The sequence below is a fragment of the Carcharodon carcharias genome, chromosome 15 (assembly GCF_017639515.1).
Source record: "Carcharodon carcharias isolate sCarCar2 chromosome 15, sCarCar2.pri, whole genome shotgun sequence".
NCBI lineage: Eukaryota > Metazoa > Chordata > Chondrichthyes > Lamniformes > Lamnidae > Carcharodon > Carcharodon carcharias.
In genome coordinates this window covers 57,457,070-57,470,661 of record NC_054481.1, presented here as the reverse complement: position 1 = coordinate 57,470,661, position 13,592 = coordinate 57,457,070, and the positions used below count along the sequence as shown (strand labels likewise).

Here is a 13,592-nt window from a genome sequence, read left to right as displayed (position 1 = left end):
ATTGTAAGATATGAACTCTACCGCAGATTCATCATCAATTATCAGACTCTAATGCTTTCAATGATCGTTCTGATTTTAACTGTGATTTATAGTGAAATGGATAGCATTATGGAAAAAGACAGCATTAAACATAGTTGATTTCTGAGCATGTTAAAATCACCATATTGCAGTTAAGAGTACTACACTGTTCACTCAGCCACTATCAGAAGTTTGATTTGTCCTAGATTTACTGCTAAACTTTGCAGCAATAACAATTTACATTTAGCACATTTAACCTAGTCAAGCACCCCAGTGCACTTAACAAGAGGGATATCAACGAAAACATTTCTGACATTACTTGACAACAAGCAACAGAATGGAGAAATCAGGAAAAAGGCCTAATGATTGATCAAAGAGGTAGGTTTTAAGGGGTATCTTACAAGAGATGAGAGGTTTAGAGAGGAAATTGCAGAGCTTAGGGACAAGGCAGCTGAAAACATGGCCATCAGTGGTGCGGTAATAAAAATCAGAGATGTGCAAGAGACCAGAATTGGAGGAAAGTAGAGATCTCAAAGACTTTTAGGGCTGAAGGCAGCTCCACAGGTAGGAAGGGGCAAGGCCATTGAAGGATTTGAAAACAAGGATGAGGATTTTAAAATTGAAGTGTTGTTGAACAGGAAGCTAGTGAAGGTCAGCAAGCACAAGGGTGAAAGGGTGATGGATGAATGAGATTTGAAACAAATTAAGACATGGGCAGCAGAGTTTTGGATAAGCATAGTTTATGTAGTGTGAGATGGGGCAACTGTCCAGGAGAGCATTGAGGTAGTCAAGTTTGGAGGTAACAAAGAAAATATTTTCAGTGTGTTTGAGGTATAAAGCCATTTGTTAAATAAATGGATTATTTATTTGTGAGAAACTGATGAAAGGCTAAAGCTCAGGTATTTCCAAAATGGAAAGAACTCAAGATAAAAGGTAGCAAATCAGGGAATTGTGATTAATTGACACCATGTTTTAAGTCTAGATTGTGGGAGGAATGAAAAATTTAGGGAAGTAAGGAATTGCACAGTTTTTGAGATGCTGGGTAAAATAATTAAAGTAGTGTGATGAGTCTCATGAGGCAGTTTTATCTTGTGCTTGCAGCTCCCATTGACTTGTATGACTGAATTTTACATCACAGAAAAAGAATAACCCATTGTGCTTGTGCTGACTTTCTGAAAGAGCCAGCCATTTAGTCCCAACCCCCTGTCCTTTCCCTATTACTGTTACATTTTTCTTTCTCAAATATTTACTTCCCTTTAAAAGCTGTTATGGGTTTGTTTCCAGTGATTTTTGTTGTAAAGCAGTCCATGTCCTAACAATCCTCTATGTAAAACAAGTTCTCTCAAACTTCATTCTTTTGGTGGCTATTCTAAATTAACCCACATCTTTTTAAGTGAATAGTAATTTTATCCCATGTTGCACGACTTTAAATCTGGCTCTGTACTTCTTACTGTTTGCCTGTGTTATATGGGAATCATGTAAATTGGCCATCACTGACTGAGATTCCAATATCTAACTAATGTCTTAAGTCAGCTGACTGCTGCTCCAATTTAATCAGATGCCACACGACTTGCATATAAAGAAAAGAACATAAGAAATAGGAGCCGGAGAAGACCATACTGCCACTGAGCCTGCTCTGCCATTCAATATGATCACGGCTGATCTTTGGCTTCAACTCCACTTTCCTGCCCACTCCCCTTATCCCTTGATTTTCTGAGAGACACTTGCAACAATGTTAATTATTCTGCTCAGAGAGTTCAGCACCTTTCAGTTTCATAGTCGAAAATGCTAGCAGGCTGTTTGAAAGACGTTTGAAATAACTTGTAAATGGAATTGTAGCAAAGTATTCGCTGTGTGGAACAATAACTGAAACTAAGAGCAACTGTTTCTGGGAACAGTTCATCTGCCACTTTTTATATGGATTGACAGGAGAGGTGAGAAACTATAACTTGCCCTGCTGACACAGGCTATACTAACTGCCCTTAATTATTCGTTGTGAACAAAATGCACAGCAACTGAATGTTGTCAAGCAGCCCACACATGTAATACAGGCTGACTGGCTGGCAAGAATGTCACAGTGGACTAGTCTTCACTGGCAATTTATGGTCATTTGAAAACAAAGCAAAATCATTCATTGTAAAATGAAGGTTTGATTTCTTTGACAGGTAGCATTCAGAATCAGTCCTCTAGAATCAGCAATCAAATGGATGCGTGGCAGAGAGCAGGCGACAATGCTGGGCACGCAGCTAAGAGCAGATTAGCAGCAACACCTGGAAGAAAGCACTGGACAATCAGAAGTGAACCAGAAAAAACAAATCATTAATGTCCCCATTTGAGGTCATTCAACATCTTCTGTAAATCACGGGCCTGTGGGAAATATTATGGGACTGGGACTTAGCCCTGTCAACCCCTTCTAATTAAGCCAAAACAGAAACTGAAATGGTAACCAGCTAAGTGTGGAACACAGCCAGAGAGTTCTCGTTATCTTGACTCCCTTCTCTCTCCCCTTGTCCAGTCCCTTCCCACCTACATCCGTGATTCCTCTGACACCTTACGTCACATCAACAATTTCCAGTTCCCTGGCCCCAACCGCTTCCTCTTCACCATGGACGTCCAATCCCTCTACACCTCCATCCCCCACCAGGATGGTCTGAGGGCCCTTAGCTTCTTCCTCGAACAGAGGCCCGAACAATCCCCATCCACCACTACTCTCCTCCGTCTGGCTGAACTTGTTCTCACGCTGAACAATTTCTCCTTCAACTCCTCTCACTTCCTCCAAATAAAAGGTGTGGCTATGGGTACCCGCATGGGCCCCAGCTATGCCTGTCTCTTTATGGGGTATGTGGAACATTCCTTGTTGCAGTCCTACTCCGGCCCCCTTCCACAACTCTTTCTCCGGTACATCGATGATTACTTCGGTGCCGCTTCATGCTCTCGTCAGGACTTGGAAAAATTTATTAATTTTGCTTCCAATCTCCACCCCTCCATCATTTTCACGTGGTCCATCTCTGACACTTCCCCTCCCTTCCTTGACCTCTCAGTCTCAATCTCTGGTGATAGACTGTCCACCAATATCCATTACAAACCCACCGACTCCCACAGCTATCTCGACTACAGCTCCTCACACCCCGCTTCCTGTAAGGACTCCATTCCATTCTCTCAGTTCCTTCGCCTCCGTCGCATCTGTTCCGATGATGCTACATTCAAAAACAGTTCCTCTGACATGTCCTCCTTCTTCCTTAACCGAGGTTTTCCACCCACGGTCGTTGACAGGGCCCTCAACCGTGTCCGGCCCATCTCCCGCGCATCCGCCCTCACGCCTTCTCCCTCCCTCCCAGAAACATGATAGGGTCCCCCTTGCCCTCACTTATCACCCCACCAGCCTCCGCATTCAAAGGATCATCCTCCACCATTTCCGCCAACTCCAGCATGATGCCACCACCAAACACATCTTCCCTTCACCCCCCTTATCGGCATTCCATAGGGATCGCTCCCTCCGGGACACCCTGGTCCACTCCTCCATCACCCCCTACTCCTGAACCCCCTCCTATGGCACCACCCCATGCCCACGCAAAAGATGCAACACCTGCCCCTTCACTTCCTCTCTCCTCACCGTCCAAGGACCCAAACACTCCTTTCAAGTGAAGCAGCATTTCGCTTGCATTTCCCCCAACTTAGTCTACTGCATTCGTTGCTCCCAATGTGGTCTCCTCTACATTGGAGAGACCAAACGTAAACTGGGCGACCGCTTTGCAGAACACCTGCGGTCTGTCCGCAAGAATGACCCAAACCTCCCTGTCGCTTGCCATTTTAACACTCCACCCTGCTCTCTTGCCCACATGTCTGTCCTTGGCTTGCGGCATTGTTCCAGTGAAGCCCAACGCAAACTGGAGGAACAACACCTCATCTTCCGACTAGGCACATTACAGCCATCCGGACTGAATATTGAATTCAACAACTTTAGGTCGTGAGCTCCCTCCCCCATCCCCACCCCCTTTCTGTTTCCCCCTTCCCTTTCTTTTCCCATAAATTATAAAGATTTTCCTTTTCCCACCTATTTCCATTATAAAAAAATTTTAAAAAACCCCCACTAGAGCTATACCTTGAGTGCCCTACCATCCATTCTTAATTAGCACATTCGTTTAGATAATATCACCAACTTTAACTTTAACACCTATGTGTTCTATTGTACTATTGTCGTTGACATCTTTTGATGATCTGCTTCTATCACTGCTTGTTTGTCCCTACAACCACACCACCCCCCCCCCACACCTCTCTGTCTCTCTATCTCTCCGTCCCCCACACACACACTTTAAACCAGCTTATATTTCAACTCTTTCTTGGACTCGAACTCAAGTTCTGTCGAAGGGTCATGAGGACTCGAAACGTCAACTCTTTTCTTCTCCGCCGATGCTGCCAGACCTGCTGAGTTTTTCCAGGTAATTCTGTTTTTGTTTTGAGTAAATAAACTGCATCACTATCAACTGTATCTGTGATGTTCTTAAAGATGTCAAAAAGGTGCATCAGACAGGAAATCCTGACAACCTTTCACTCACCTGTGACATTTTCACTCCGCTTACATTTGTTCTGTCTCTCCAATGCATATTCCTCTCTGTCCTTCTCTTCCTGGACTTTTGTCTGTTTCTGCTCCTTTCACTCTATTTTTGTCCTTCACCTACCCCTCCCTCCTTCATTTATATACATCTTTCTCTGTCTTTCTATTCTTTTTCTTCTTACACTCTCACTTTTTCATTTTTCTCTTTTTACTCCTGTATTTATTTATCTTCTGTTCATTGCTCCTACTGTGGCAGGAAGAGACAATAACCTTGACACACAGGTACATGAGAGGCACCAGTATTAGGATTTTGATGAGGCAAATTAAAGCAACATTGGGATTTAAACACGGGAGGTTAAGGCAGCAGCATCATTGGCAACTACATCTACTGTATGGTGGAAGAGATGCTGAAGATGCTTTCTTACAACTTCTCTAAGTTTACAGTAAGTCCTTGTTTTAAGTTGCCATGATTTAAGTTGATTCGCTATAAAGTGGTGTTTGTTCCAGGTCCAGTTTCCTCAATATAAATCCTGATTTCCGGAATAAAGTTTTTTTCTTGCGTCATGATGTTTCACAAGTCATCACGCAATGCACATTGGCTCCCTTCATGCAATGTTGGGTCCTGTATGGTCGGCGCCATTGTTAATAGCGTGGTATTTGAGGCAAAGTCGATTTTTTTTAAAAAAAAAAGCAGTGGCATCCAAAGCCAAAGTTTATTAAGTTTCGGAGTTTTGCTATGGGTGAGACTTTTAAATGCCTTTTAAACATGACCGAGAAATGCCCAGTAAGTGTGCTTGCTGCTGCAAAGAAAGCAAGAAAAGCCATCAGCCCAGCAGTGAAATTGGATATTCTAAAACATCTTGAGGCTGGAGAATGAGCAGTTGATATTGCTAGAGTGCTTGGGCTAACCCCCTACAGCCAAGTCTTCCCACAAGATAACATGCCCAGCATCGAGGATCTAAATCATTCAAAGCCACCTCCACTGAAACACTTCAGAGATGCTTTGAGGATATCCCTAAAGAGGTAAAACATCTTCCCAACCCATCAAGCCAGAGCGGAAGCAATTCATGCCCGAACCTGAGGGACTGCCAATGAAGAGAAAAAGAGAAAGACCTCTTTAGGGATATCCTCAAAGCATCTCTGAAGTGTTTCAGTGGAGGTGGCTTTGAGTGATTTAGATCCTCAATGCTGGGCATGTTATTTTTTGGGAAGAGCTCGCTGTAGGGGGTTAGCCCAAGCACTCTAGCAAGAGTGTTATTTAATTTGAATTTTTACAGGACTTAAATAAGTGATTTATTTTGCATGTTATTTCAGCTAGGAATGCACAGTGCTGCATACGTATGGTACAGTTTTTCAACTTGTACATTGTTTTTTTTGGGTGAGAAACGTCCAATGGAACCCAACTCTGGCTTTAACATTGATTCCTATGGGAAACCATGATTCACATGAAGTTGATTCACTTAAAGTAGCAATCTTCAGGAATGCAGCCAAAACTTATAGTGAGAACTTACTATGGTTCATTGGGAGAACAAGGATGCTGCACCTGCAGGCTCAGCCTTTAAGATTTTGATTCAGCCATCTGTGCAACCTCCCACCTCAATTTCCAGCGCATAGTCACAGATGAGTGAAATAAAATGAGCAATGTTAATTAAAATCAATATGAAGCTCATTAGACCGTAACTTCTGCCCCGATTTTGTTTTCTTTTTCTTTGCTGATTTGTTTCTTTTCTTCTCTTATTTCCCTTCCTTTCGGACAGCAGCTATTCAGGATCCTGCCATTCACTCTTCCTCTGGACACATCTTTTGTTTCTTTACTTTCCCATTACCATCCCCTTTGTTTTCTTCCCACCTTACCCCTTTCACCTGCTCAAAAACTATTACATTTCTAACTTTTTCCTATTCTGATGAAAGGCCACCAACTTGAAACATTGGGCCAAATCTTCAGGTCTCCTGATTCGTGGGGACCAGACATACGACTGAAGACGTACGTCAGGACCCTGTAGAAGTCCTGATATGCAGACCTTGTGGGAATTGCCTGGAAAGTTTAAATTTCTGATGGGCAGTTCCCCAGGACACTGCACGATTGATTCTAGCTCAGAGTTGGAGCCAGAGACTTCAGACATTTCCATGATATTTACCCGAATAGCTACCCAGGAAATATGAGACAGATTAAAACCTAGTCTAACAATTGGGTAACTCCACAACTGACCCCATCAGCTCCACCAGCCCCCCGACACAACCCAATGAGTCCTGACTACCCGGCTACGTCCTCCAACCTGCCCATCTCCTGACCACCCACCTCAACCTGACTACAACGCTCTGACCCAACGTGACTAGCCACCTCACCCCCCCCACAGACCCAAACATCCCCCAACCCCACTATCCTCTGATCACCCGACTACTCTCCCCGATCCAACAAACCCCACCACTCCCAGCTCGACTAACTACACAGACTCCGCCCCCAACCCAGTCTGGCCCAGTTACCCACTCACTCATTCACTTACATTTGAAGACTAGACCTTTAAACTTAACATATCGCAGCTAGTGCTGTAAAAAAGGGGGCGTGTCCTGTGTTCCCCTGACTTTACTCCACTCTGACAGAGTTCTCCTTGGGACAGGCTGGAAGAATTAATCTTTGAATGCAGCGGTGATCCACTCATCGTTGTCAATGCTTGCAAGAGTCGGGCTATTAACCCTATTTCTCTCTCGCTTTACAAATGCTGCCGGACCTATTGAGTATTTCTAGCGTTTTCTGTTTTTATTTGCCTCCCTAATTTTTGCTGTACCTGCATTTTAACTTTGAGAGTCTTGTACAAGGACAATCAGGTCCCTCCGAATGTAAACATATCCCTGTCTCTAGGCAGTCAAAAAAATCTTTATTTTTCCTATTGAAGCAAGTAACTTCATATTTTACCACATTATATTACATTTGCCCACTTACACGACCTGTCTAGATCGCTCTGCAGCCACTTTGTGCTTGCACACCACTTACTTTCCCACCTAACTATATATTGTCAGCAAACCTAGATGTTACACTCAGTGTTTGGAAGGGCATTGGAAGAGGCGAGCAGAAATGAAAAGCTCAGCTGGCTGAGAAGAGGACAAGGAGAAAACTGAAGCCAGTGAATCGTGTACCTTCTCAGCCCACTGTCTTCCTCTGCAGCAAATGTGGCAGCTACTGCCATGCCCGAGTGGGCTCCTGAGCCACACCAGGTGATGCATAACACAGAATTGACCACCACAGCACAGACCATCCATCTTACAAAACAGAACACTGCCACCATTGTCCTCATTTAAGTGATTAATATAGATTATAAATAGCTAGAGTCCAAGAACTGATCCTTGCAGTACCCCACTAGTAACAGTCTGCCAACCCAAAAGTGTCCTATTTATTCCTCCTCTCTGTTTTCTGACCATGTTCTAACCCTCAATTCTTGGTAATTTATTGGGCTCAAACATGAGTTGTGTAATAGCCTATTGTGTGGCATGTGAATGCTTTTTGAAAATCCAAATACACTACACCTAAAGGATCCCCCTTATCCATGTTTGATCTTCAAAAAACTCTTAACAGACTTGTTAAATACGATTTCCCTTTCATAAATCCATGTTGACTTTGCTTGATCATATTACGATTTTCTAAGTGCCATAGTAATAGATTCCAGCATGTTGCCTACTACCAAGGTTAGGCCAGCTAGCTTCTAAGTTCACATTTTCTCTCTTCCTCCTTTCTAAAATAGTTTGCTACCTTCCAATTCTCAGGACCTGTTCTGGAATCTAAGGAATTCTGGGAAGAAAGAAAGACTTAAATTTATATAGCATGTTTCACAACTACTGTGCATCTCAAAGTAATTTCCAGCCAGTGAAGTACTGTTGAAGTGTAGTCACTGTTTTATTGTATAAAATATGTCAGCCAATATGGACATTGAAGAATGTGATAATAATCTGCTTTTGTGGTGTTGATTGAGTGATAAATATGACCAGGACACCAGGTATAACTCCCTTGCTCTTATTCAAAATAGTGCCATAGGATCTTTTATATCCACCAAAAAGGGCAGAGGGTACCTTGGGGGGGGGTTTAATGTTTCATCCAAAAGATGGCACCTCCAATAGAACTGCATTCCCTTAGTACTGTAGTGAAGATACTGTAGATCAAAATTGATGAATTCATTATCTGCAGGTTGTCAGGCCCACGTAATTTGTTGCCCTTTACTCCCATTAATTGCTCCAGTACTATGGAGTATCAATCTGACCATGCCTGAATTCCATGCACCAGGCACAGGCATGTATAGGGAGGAGAAGAAACAAGAAAAAAACACATGAGGGCACATGTGTTTGAGTGTGCACTAGGCAACATATACAGAGCAAGACACATTGGTATGTAAATATTGAGACACTGTGCATACCATACATAGAGTCTGAGACATCCGCAAGTGCATAACTACACTTGCACAGGGACAGGCAGACATGGAGCCAAACACGGTCAAAACGACAGCAGTAGTCCATTCAGCACTGCTCCTCCTTTCAGTTAGATCAAGGCTGATCTGTATTTCAACTCCATTAAAACGTTTGCTCCATCTCCCTCATTACCCTTAATAACAAAAATTTCTCAATCTCAGTCTTGAAAGTTTCAGTTGAGCCGCCAACATCCACTGGGTTTTGAAGGAGAGAGTTCCAGATTTCTATTACCCATTTGAGAAGAAGGGCTTCCTGATTTCACTACTAAATGCCCTGGCTCTAATTTTAAGATTATACCCCCTTGTTCTGCAAAGACAATCTGAGCCATACGTGCAAACTAGAAGATAGAGACACACAAATAATTTAATTCAATTTAAATGGAAAGTCAGGTTCAATGTTCAACAATTGTTCAAAAACCAATGTTGCTGGAAGCAGTGCAAGATGGTCTCTTCATACTGTATACATTAATTACCACAGGCTAATCATTGTCATCTCTCCTCACCACATTTAAGCTAGAGCTATGCCCTCTGCTTCCATGTGTAAATCCCCTTTTTGGCCCCTAATCGATCTTACTCCTCCTTTTACCACCCTTTTACTATTCATGTGCCTATAGAAGATTTTGGGATTCCCTTTTATGCTAGCTGCCAGTACATACAAACAAGGAGCAGGAATAGGCCATTTAGTCCCTTGAGCCTGCTCCACCATTCAATGAGATCATGGATGATCTGATACCTGAAATCTGCATCCCACCTACCCCCGATAACCCCTTGCTTGCCAAGAATCTATCCACCTCTGCCTTAAAAATATTCAAAGACTCTGCTTCCACCACCTTTTCAGGATGAGGGTTCCAAAGATTCATGACTCTTTGAGTGAAAAAATTTCATTTGTTCTCTGTTTTAAATGGGCGACCCCATTTCATTTCATCCTCCCTTTTTGCTTCTCTTATTTGTTTCTTTGTCTCTCCGCTGAACTTGCTATATTCAGTTTGGTTTTCCACTGTACATGCTACTTGACACCTGTCATAAGCACACTTTTTCTTCTTCATCTTAATTTCTACCTCCTTTGTCATCCAGGAAGTTCTGGATTTCTTTGCCCTACCTTTCCCTTTCAAGGGAATATACCTTGACTATGCCCGAATCATCTGTTCTTTGAAGATAACCCATTGATCAGCTACCGTTTTTCCTGCCAACCTTGGACTCCAATTTATTCAGCCCAGATCCATTCTTACCCCATTGAAGTTGGCTTTCCCCCAGTTAATTTTTACTTACTTAGGACTATTCTTTGTCCTTTTCCATCATCAGCCTAAAATATATGATACAATGATCATTGCCCCCTAAATGTTCTCCTACTGAGACTTAATCTACTTGGCCCACCTAATTTCCAAGGATCAGGTCTAGCAGTGCCTCCTTCCTCATTGGACTGGAAACAAACTGAAGAAAATTCTCCTGAACATAGTCTAGGAACTCTTGCTGCTCTCCATTCATTATGCTACTACTATCACAGTCTATATTTAGATAATTAAAGTCCCCCATCATAAATACTTTAGAATTTTTGCACCTTTCTGTAATTTTATTGCAAATTTGTTCCTCTACATCCTTCCCAATAGTTGGTGGCTTATAGATTACACCGAGGAATGTAATTGCTCCTTTTTTATTCCCGAATTCTAGCCAAATAGATTCTGTCCTTGATCTCTTTTTCTCCAGCACTGCAATACTCTCCTTAATCAATACCGCCACCCCTCCCCCTTTTCCACCTTTCCTGAACACCTTGTATCTAGGGATATTTAACACCCAGTACTGCCCTTCTTTGAGCCAGATCTTTGTTATAGCCACAACATCATATTTCCACATGGCAATCTGGGCTTGTAGCTCACCAGTCTTATTCACCACACTCCGTGCATTCACATACATGCATAGTAACCCTGATTTAGACACTATTACTGTCTCCTTTACTCTGACCCCACCTATTAACTTATTATTCCCTGCTCTAATACTATCTATTGCTCCAAGTATTCTGTGCCTCTTGTTACTTCTCTCTGTTCTCCTGGTTCCCAGACCCCTGCTGAGTTAGTTTCAATCCTACCTAGGGAGGTCAGTGCAAGGAGCAGGTCAACCCACCCACAGGCAAACTGGGTCGACTCCCTCAGTCACTGGTCCTGACGCAAGGTTACAGTCCAGATGCACCCTGTATAAGGTGATGGGCATGTATCCTCCTTCAATACCCTTCACCAATACCTTGGCACTTATTGCACTCTCTGGTGGAAAGGTCATGTCTTTTCCCAGCAGTTTGGCTGGCTCCTGTATGCCTCAGTATCAGTGTAGGCTTACTTGCCTTGCTCTGGGCAAATGTGGCAACTCTTCCTTTTTATACAAAATCTTTGTTACTCTCGGGGATTTTTTAAAACTCACCTGCATTCACAGTCGTGTGTCTAACAGGGATTTGCTGTCACAGTCAGATCACAGCCTGGTCTGCTGTGGTCTCTGATTCCCATTTTCTGCGCAGGGTTTGTGTGTCCCAACAAACCCCATGGGTTTTTCCTGTAACCTCCAGCAATCGACATGGAGGTGTCCTGCCATACAGCAATTAAAACATACAGGCTTCTTGGCCCCATTCTTCTTCTCAGCACCATCCTTTCTGAGCTAAGGAGAGCCCCCTGTGTTTCCATCTGTCCCTTGTCTCCCAGGGATGCTCAGTTTCCTATCACTCTCCCACCTTCTTTCCTTCTCAATTGGTTGGGGGTAACTAAGGAAGGGTTTCCTTTAGGATAAGGGTTTGTGGATGCGTTCATAATCATCAGATAGAGTTGCTGCCTGCCTGGCCCCTGTATTCTTTGTCCCTATATGCGTGGGTTCTTACTGAGAAGGGTATGGAGATTTTGAACTCCTCAAGGAGAATGGTTTCATGAAGGCTTTTGTAAGTGACCTCAACTTTAAGCACCCATACCCACCAGTCAAAAGCTGCTTAAGCTGTTTGAATTTGAGGTACGTCTGGTCAGGCTGCTTCCTGAATGTACAGAATTTCTGATGGTTCTTCTCTGGCACTAACTGGTACGTGCTTAAACTAGCCCTTTTTGCTGCCTCATAGCTTGTTGCACTTTCCTCAGGCACAAGGGAGTAAACCTCACATGCTTTTCCTGTCAGCTTGCTCTGCAACAGCAGGGACCCGTTTTGGGCTGGCCACTTTAGCTTTAACTGCTGTGCTACCCTTTTGAAAGATAAAGAAGGCGTCCACCTCTTCTTCATCAAATTTAGGGATCAGATGGGCAAACCTGAATACCTCAACCCTTAAGTCTGAGCTAAGGAGGTCTTCAATGGAGAGTGAGGTCCTCTCTTCTCAGCTTGAGCTATTTTAATTTAAACACCCTTTCCTTTTCTCTTTCCTGGAATTCTCTCTTCTCCTTCCATTCTTGCCTCTCCCTCTCTCTTGTTCCCTTTCCTCAAATTCGAGTTCCATTTTCTGCTGCTCCAATCTTAATATCTCTGCTACTAAATAATCGGTTTCAGGTCCTCAATTTCCATCTCTATATGTTTTGCCACCAGCTCTAAAATTTCCATCTTTCTGGCTTTTGAGCGTAACTCAATCTCCAAGTGCTTAGCTACACCTTTTAATTCTTCCAAGGATAGTGCCCTTAACTTCTAACCAGTTATCTCATCGTGCTCTATAAAAGCATTGACATTGAATGTGGACATTTTGACACTTCAGTATTACTGACCCAAGAAAGCCTTTTGCAGTTTTTAAATTGTTTTTGAAGGAACAATTTACTTTCGCCCCTCCAACTCTTTCGTCAGTCTGTGGGAACAATTCCAGATACGAGCCCCCAATTTTGTTAAGACCTGGTGAGAAAGGGTGAACTGGCTCTCCTCTATTCCACCTCATTTGGTCACAGCAAAGCTTTAAGTTTCTTTTTTGCGAGGATATGCCTTTTCAGAATCCAAATTATTTAACTATTTAAGCAGTGAGCAATAAGGAGCCAATCAACCAAGGTTCTTTTGAGTTAAAGAACAAATTTATTAACCACTAAACCTGAGGGAAAAAATAATAAAAACGCGATGTCAAGCATTCAGCCCTCATGCAGTCATTCAGGCTCACACACAAACACACGCGCACACACGGATATTAGAGATAAGGGCAGTTAGAGTCAAATTTTTAAAAAGTGAAGTGAATATACGGTTAAGTGTCCTTTGATTTCCTTGAGGTGTAGATTTTTGAACACTGTCTACATCTGACTGCATCGTCCGCAATGTTGCAATTATTACGAGATCTCAGCTCGCTGGCAGATTTCTAGTAAATTTGGCTTCCGAACCATGTAATACACTTGCTCCAAAAGAGGGAGAGCGGGAGAGAGAGCCCAGCCTTTGGCCTGTTTCCTCTGCTGAAAACATTCTTACAATTTCTTTGCAGTGGCTGGCAGTCTTGCCCTGAAATACTTCACCCATTGTATTTCTAAGGGGTTTTGGCTGGGACTGTCTGTGGGAGACACTGTATCAATATTCAGCACTTTGCATTTTAATGTCTCTACTTTAGACAGTGATGTCTTTTGATGGGTGTCCAGATTATAGGGAAT

General features: G+C 43.0%; 1 protein-coding gene across 2 annotated transcripts in view; it reads right to left on the bottom strand.

Annotated features, from left to right (window-relative positions):
- LOC121288054 (myosin phosphatase Rho-interacting protein-like) overlaps nt 1-13,592 on the bottom strand; it is a 235,057-nt gene that overhangs the window by 52,502 nt on the left and 168,963 nt on the right. The window lies entirely within an intron of this gene.